This window comes from Marmota marmota, unplaced genomic scaffold (assembly GCF_001458135.2).
Source record: "Marmota marmota marmota unplaced genomic scaffold, marMar, whole genome shotgun sequence".
Classification (NCBI taxonomy): domain Eukaryota; kingdom Metazoa; phylum Chordata; class Mammalia; order Rodentia; family Sciuridae; genus Marmota; species Marmota marmota.
The window spans coordinates 26,332,312-26,340,461 of NW_026000174.1; the positions used below are offsets into that span (position 1 = coordinate 26,332,312).

General features: G+C 33.7%; 1 protein-coding gene across 7 annotated transcripts in view; it reads right to left on the reverse strand.

Annotated features, from left to right (window-relative positions):
• Btbd10 (BTB domain containing 10) overlaps nt 1-8,150 on the reverse strand; it is a 60,254-nt gene that overhangs the window by 21,063 nt on the left and 31,041 nt on the right. The gene's annotated exons all lie outside the window — the stretch shown is intronic.

An 8,150-nucleotide genomic window follows, 5' to 3' on the forward strand; every position in this document is an offset into this window, starting at 1 on the left:
GTGTGGGGCAAAGTAACCACCTGTCAAATAAAATAAGTCATCAAATACTAATTTCAAGTAACTCACTTTGAGATATCTTTCAAACACTATGATTAGAAAAATGTTTTGAAAAGCATTTCTCTGAAAAATTTAACTATATTAATTATATAAAATCATAGAATTTTTAAAATTTTAAAACCTCTTTATACAGAAGTACATCTATACCAGACAAAAACTGAAACTGTTAACTAAAATAGTTATCAGAGTTCATTCACACAATCATCTGTTAAATTATATGTACTACAGGCACAATCCTATGTTAAATGCCAATAGAAACAATAGCTTCCTCTGGGGCTTACAATCTAAGTTTAGTGGTAATATGTAAATATGTAAAATTTAATCAATTCAAAAGTTACCCCAACTTCTAAATGTAAATGTACCATATAAATCCCAAATATAAAACTACTAGAGGAAAGACAATAAATGCTTTAGGGTCTCAAAGGAAAAAGTCATTGCTGTAGATTTGAGTTAGTCACTAGGTATACCAGGCCCTGATAAACAGATAATATTTTAATAATCAGAATGTAATACGGGTAATAAAAATGAAAGAACCAGACATAGGGTCATTTGGAAATTTGTCATATTATGATAGTTTTAAAATATTGAGGTATATTTAAGAAACAGAAGTAATTTCATGGTTTTAGAGTAATACTTAGAATTAAAATTGTCCTTTAATTCTATAGTTGCTTGACATTTAGTATTACTTAATACTCTCAAAACTTAGGCTCCTCATCTATAAAATGTAGATCCTATTCACTTTCTAATGCTAATAGGAAGATCAAAGTGTAGTGAGTAGACCAGCAAGGTACCTGCCATGATATAATCACCTCTCAAATGCTAATTTGTTTGGTTATAAAAGATGAGCAAAATAAAGTTCAAAATTGCAAGATTTCTTAGGTCACACAGTATTTAGTAAATACTAATAGCACTATAACCTAAGCCTTTGATTCGTTCCAGCACCCCCTCCATATTATACTATTTCTTCCACACCAAAATCACACTAGTTAAAACTTTAATCTTCTTATATATTCAGAAAGTTTTTTAAATACTTCAGTGTTTCAGGGTCATCTCTTGTTGATTTGTGAACTATAACATTTTTCATTATTTTAGTGGTTTGTAGTATGAAAATCAATTATCATCCTGCTATAACACTGATTACAAGCATAGGAGATAGGGCTGACTTATTTACGGTGCAGGTTACTTCTAGGCAACTCTATGGAGTTCTCTCTCATAGATCTAAAGGAAAAAAAAATCTACTCCTCCTTTCTTTCTAGAGAAAACAAAAATACTAGGAAAAAATGTTTTTCTTCAAATGGAACAAACCAAAAGATTCTGCCACATTTGTGTTTAACACTGGAATTTCCAGCTCACTTTCTAAAGTATGAAAAAGAAATGAAATCAATGGCAATAGAAGCGAAGTGTATTTTGAAAAAAAAAAAAAAAACTCTTCAAATTATTCTAACTGCTAAGTTTTAATCACTTTCAACTAAGAAAGCATATTTCCTAAATGTGAGTCTGACAATTTAATAGACAAGATACACAGACAATTATGGCTAGGGCAAATGTAGGCTAAATGTTCAGAATAAGTAAGGTCTAGTAAACTAATTAACTGAAGAGCACTTCCACCAGACATCTTTGTAGCTAAAAGATGCTGCTAAGCATTCTGCTGAAATACTGACTTCTTTCTACTGCTTAGATCTTAGATGAATGCAAACGTTGTCATAATACACTTCCATCTTTTGTTTTCATTCCCAAATAGAATATACTCTGAACTAGTCCTTCAAAACCAGATGTCACAGAAGACTAATTATGCCCTCCTCTAATAAAATAATTTTAGATCAGGAGAGTACTCTAAAGGCAAAATAATTAATATGTGAAAAAGAAAAATGAGGACAAGCAAGTTTAAAGGGGACAGCTCTGCTTCAGGCTGCATTTAAGAGTTTGAGACATGTGAATTGAGTACAGGTAAGGAAATGAAAAGTGGTTCATCACCAACATCTGCTTCTAGCCAAGACAGAACAACAAGATGATATTTACTCTTCTGAGACAACTCCAACAGAGAGAACATATTAAACAATGATTTGCAAAACAGTACATCAGGCAATGAAGGGTGGTAATCCCCTGAAAGAAAGCAAATGAAATAAGACTAGCAATTATCCACACTTAGTATCTTTAGAGTTTCCAGAATAAACTGAGAGAAAAGCTAAGCAAAACCAGGGAAACTCTGAGTTAAAGATATGGAACTAAGCTGTTGAGATAATAACAGGTGGCTAGAAATCCCCCCCCAAAACAAATGCCAAATGTCTTCTCTGATATAAAGGGAGTGACTCAAGATGGAGTAGGGAGGAAGAGCATTAGAAGATGATTACCTCTAGATAGGGAAGAGAGATGGGAGGGAAAGGGAGGGAGAACGGGAATTGCATGGAAGATGGAAGGAGACCCTCATCGTTATACAAAATACATGTATAATAATGTGAGGAAAAAAAAAAGAAGTGTGTCACATTAGATTGGGTAGAGAGAAGTGATGGGAGGGGAGGGAAGGGGGGAAAGGAAGGACAGCAGAATAGACATTATTACTGCTGTGTGTATACAGGTGACTGCGTGACCAATGTGATTCTGCAACCTGTACACTCAGAAAAATGAGAAATTATATCCCATCTGATTCAAATGTATGAATGTCAAGGTCATTGTACTGTCATGTGTAACTTATTAAAACAAATTAAAAAATTAAAAAAAAATAATAGTGGCTAGAGTTCTCAAAAAAGAATACTAGAGAGGGGAGAGCAGAAGAGAGGGAAAACCTTGGAGATCTACAGAATTCTCCTTGAGTACTGAGTTGAATACTAGTCAGAACATACATGTGAGAAAAGGACCAGAGGCCAGGAAAAGATAAAGAATTAGAAGAAAAAATGTCCAGCACTCATGAAGGACCAGGACTTGTCCCCACAAGTCAGACTTAAGAACCTCATAATTTATAAGGAATTAGAGAAAGAATCAGTAAAGTCTTACTTCTGAAATTAGAAATAATTAAACCTAGACTGAGCACTGATCCAGTCACCCTTCAAGTTAACAGCAAGACTAGAAGAACCCAGCTGCTTCCAAACAAATGAATACTAAACAAAGCTCAAGAATATTTATAAAAATAAGAAATATCAAACACCCAAAGAAGGTAAAATTCACAACGTACAGTATCCAAACAAAAATTAGAAGTCATGCAAAGAAGCTAGAATACATAACCGATAATTAAGAGAGATAAGAGAAATCAAACCAGAATTGACATGTTAGAATTAGAAATAAAGGCATTGAAAGTGTCATTATAACCATATTTTTCCAAAAAGTTAAGAGAAATCGAAGATTTTTTTCAAAGACACAAATATCAAACTTTCAGTGATAAAAATGACAAAATCTGAGATGAAAAATACATCTAATAGAATTCATGGCAGACACACATTATAAAAGAAAGGTAATAGGAAACACCCAAAATGAAACAAAGAGAAAACAGGAAAGTAAATAAACAGATCATGAGTATGCTGTGGGTCAACTTCAAGTGGCCTACAGATCTAAATGGAATCCATAAAAGAACAGAAGTGGGAAAAGAAAAGGGAGAAAAAATAATATCTGAACTTTTCCCAAATGAAAATTTAACAACAATAGAAGCAATATGCACAACAAATTCCACCCATACTTTGAAGACAAAAAAATAAGAATAACAATATTCTGTCAACCTAATTTTCTACACTGAGCAAATTATTTTACTCCTTTTCAAAAATAAAAGGGAAATATAGACTTTCAGTTAAAAGAGACAAATTCATCATGAGTAGACTTGAACTATAAGAACAGTTAAAAGGAAATTTTCTTAGAATAAAAATATTTGTAGATCCAATAATATGTATCTACACAGGAATGGAGAACAATGGAAATAATTGTGTGGGAAAATAAAACTTTTTCCTTACTGTTTAAATCTTAGAAGATTAGTCTAAACAATAATTGTAACTATATAATGTGGAGTTTATTGCATATACATATAATTTCAAGAGAACAAAGTTTGGGAAAAAAGAAATAGAAAACACTGTTGGAAGCCTTGTGTACTACACTACAAATAGTACAATATTACCCCAAGGCAGACTGACTAAAGATGTATACTATAAACTAAAGCAACCAGTAATAAAACAAAACAAAGAAATACAGTTAACATGCCAACAATGGAGATAAAATAAAATCCTTTTTTAAAAGATTCAGTTATTCCAAACGAAGACAAAGAAAGAAAAAAAAGGAATACCAATGAAGGAAGAGGAAGGGAGGAGTACAACAGGGAAAAACAGCAAACAATTATCAAGATAACAGACTAAACTATGTTAATAATCACATAATACACAAAGTAAGCCATGTAAATATAACTGGTCTAAGCCATAAAAGCTAAGAGATTATCTGAATGGATAAAAAAGCCAGACCCAACTATATACTGCCTACAGGAAATATACTTTAAATATAAAGGTACCAAAAGGTTCAATATGAAAGGTATGCTATGCTAGCACTAATCCAAAGAGAGCAAAAGTAGCCATTCAATAGCAAAATAGAGTTCAGAGCAAAGATCGGTATTATCAAGGTATTTCATAAGAATAAAAAAGTTAATTCATTAAGAACATGTACCAATTCAAATGTTTTTCTGAATCATAAGAGAATTTGAAAATATCTGAAACAAAAAGTGATAAAATTATGAGAACTGGATAACTCCACAATTTGGGTTAGAAATTTTTAACACCCCCCTTTTAAAATTATTTTATTTTTTTGAACACCCTTTTTGATTGACTGACAGGTAGATAGATATTGGTGCTGGAGATTGAACTCATGGCCTGATACCTGATATAAGAATGCATCCTACCACTGAGATATGTCCCAGTCCTCTAATAATATTTAATTGAGCAAATAAATAGAAATCACTGCACCAAGTAATACTATCAACTAACTTGACCTAACTGAAAATTATGTAACACTTTACCCAACATAAAACTCTTTTCGGGAAAATATCTCAACTTAAAAGAACTTTAATCATACCAAGTATATCAAGTATTCTCTGATTACAACAGAATTAAATTAAAATTCAGTAACATATCTGGGAAATTTCTAAAGATTTAGAAATTAAAGAACACCTTTATCTAAATAGCTCATGGGACAAAGAAGAAATCAGAAAGGAAATCAGAAAACTTTGAAGTGAAAGTGTTTTAGTCAGCTTTTTTGATGCTGTGACCACAACATGGCAAGAATAATTAGAGGAGGAAAAGTTTGTCATGTGGCTTCAGAGGTCTCAGTCCACAGGCTGCTAACTTCAATAACTCTGGGTCCAAACTGAAGCAGTACGTCATGATGAAAGGGTGAGGCAGAGGAAAGCAGTTCAGGACATGACAATCAGGAAGCAGAAATTGACTAACCTCTGGACACCAGGGCCCAAATACATACTTGTAAGGCATGCCCCCAATGACCTACCTCCTCCAGCCATACCCTACCTGCCTACCTATCACCCAGTTAATCCATTCAAGTGTATTAAAACTATTTATTAGGTTAAGACTCTCCTTAAGACTCTTCCAATCACTTTACCTCTAAATTCTCTTGCATTGTTTTACACATGAGCTTTTGGAGGACACCTCACATCTAAGCCATAATAGAAAGAAACAAAAAAAATCAAAAAGTGTGAGGCAAGCAATAGAGTAGTATTTAGAGGGCAAACTACAGCATTAAATTCTTATATTAGTAAAGAAGACAAGTCTAAGGCAAATGACCTTAGTTTCTACCTTAAGAAAACAGACAGGGCCTGGAGTTGTGGCTCAGCAGTAGAGTGCTCACCTAGCATGTGCAAGGTCCAAGTTCCATCCTCAGCACCACATAAAAATAAATAAGTAGGGCTGGGGATGTGGCTCAAGCAGTAACGCGCTCGCCTGGCATGTGCGGGGCGCTGGGTTCGATCCTCAGCACCACATAAAATAAAATAAAGGTGTCCACCAAAAACTGAAAAATAAATATTAAAAAAATCTCTAAATAAATAAATGAAAACAGACAAAGAAATCAGGCATGGTTGTGCATGCCTATAATCCCAGAAACTCAGAAAGCTAAGGCAGTAGAATCCCAAGTTTGAGGCCAGTCTCAGCAATTTAGAGAAACCCCAACCCCCAAAAAAAGGGAAAAAGAAAAAAAAATAAGATCATAGCATTTGCAGGGAAATGCATGGCATTACAGAAGATTATGCTAAGTGAAGTTAGCCAATCCCCCCCCCAAAAATGCCGAATTTCTTCTTTGATATAAGTGGGGGGGGGGGTGACTCAAAATGGGGTTGGGAGGGAGAGCAAGGGAGGAAGATTACCTTTAGACAGGGAAAGGGGGTGGGAGGGAAAGGAAGGGAGAAGGGGAATAGCATGGATGGTGAAAGGATGCCCTCATCATTATATAAAATACATGTATGAAGATGTGAATTTGGTGTCAACATACCTTATATATAATCAGAGATATGATAAATTATTGTATAATGCTGTATTAAGAATTGTAATCCAAAAATAAATAAATGAAGGAAGGAAGGAGAAAATAGACAATGAAAAAATGAACCCAAAGAAAGTAGAAAACAATAATAAAGATCAGAGTGAAAATCAATATAATTAGAAGCAGAAAAATACTGGATAAAAACCAATGGAGGGGGGCTGGGGATGTGGCTCAAGCGGTAGCGCGCTCGCCTGGCATGCGAGGGGCGCTGGGTTCGATCCTCAGCACCACATATAAATAAAATAAAGATGTTGTGTCCACCGAAAACTTAAAAATAAATATTAAAAAAAAAAAAACAACAATGGAGGGCTGGGGATATAGCTCAGTTGGTAGAGTGCTTGCCTTGCATGCACCAAGGCCCTGGGTTCAATCCCCAGCACCACATTTTTTAAAAAAGGCAACAAAGCTGGCACTTTAAAAAAAAAAAAAATCAATAAAATTGATAAACCTCTAGCCAGACCTCTAGGGAAAATACTGAGAAGATATAAATTGCTAATATCAGATGATAGAGTCCATATTTTACAAAGTCTATAGAACAGATATTAAAAGAATAATGAGAATATTATAAGCAACTTTATGCCAATAAATTCAACAATTTAGAAGAAAGGGATAAATTCAAACTTACCAAAGCTCACTTAAGACATAGATAAGTTTAATAGCACTGTATGTATTAAAGAAGTTAAACATAGATACAACATAATTCCATTAAAAAACCAAGTGGATTTCTTTATCAAAAGTGATAAAATAATTCTAAAATTTATAAGAAGGGGGATGAGGTAAAGGTCAGCAGTAAAGTGTGTGCTTAGCATATGCAAGGACACACAAACACATACAGACATACACGCAGAGAAATGCAAAGTTCCTAGAATAGCCTAAGTCACTGTAAAACAGAAAAGCCGAAAAATTCATATAAATTGATTTCAAGACTTATTTTAAAATTGTAGTAATGAACACAATGTGTTCTTGGTACCACGACACACAAGTAGAATAGACTAGAATAGAGACATCAGGAAAGTACCGTGTACATGTATGTGGACAACTGATTTTCAACAAGGATTCAAAAGCAATTCAGGGAAGAATTTTTCATCAAATGTGCTGGAACAAGCAGATATACAATGGATGTTTCACTTCCAGTACTTCAAGGTAAAAAACAAAACAAAACAGATCTCTCTGGTCAATAGTTCATATCACACACAAAAGTTAACTCAAAATAGATCAGAGACCTAAAACTACAAAACTTCTAGAAATAAAAAGCACAATTCATAAAGAGATAAGCTGAAAATTGAACTTCTTCAAAATTAAAAACTTCATCTCTTCAAAAAATACTGTGGAGAGAATAATAAAACTATAGAGAGAAAATATTTGCACATCATGTCTCAATGACTTATATACAGGATATGTAAAGAGCTCTCAAAATTTAAAAAAAAAACAAAACAAAAAAAACACCTCAAGGGGCTGGGGTTGTAGCTCAGCCATAGAGTGCTCGCCTAGGATGTGCAGGGCACTGGGTTTGATCCTCAGCATAAAAATAAAACAAAGGTATTGTGTCCAACTACAACTAAAAAACAAAAGAGTAAAAAAAA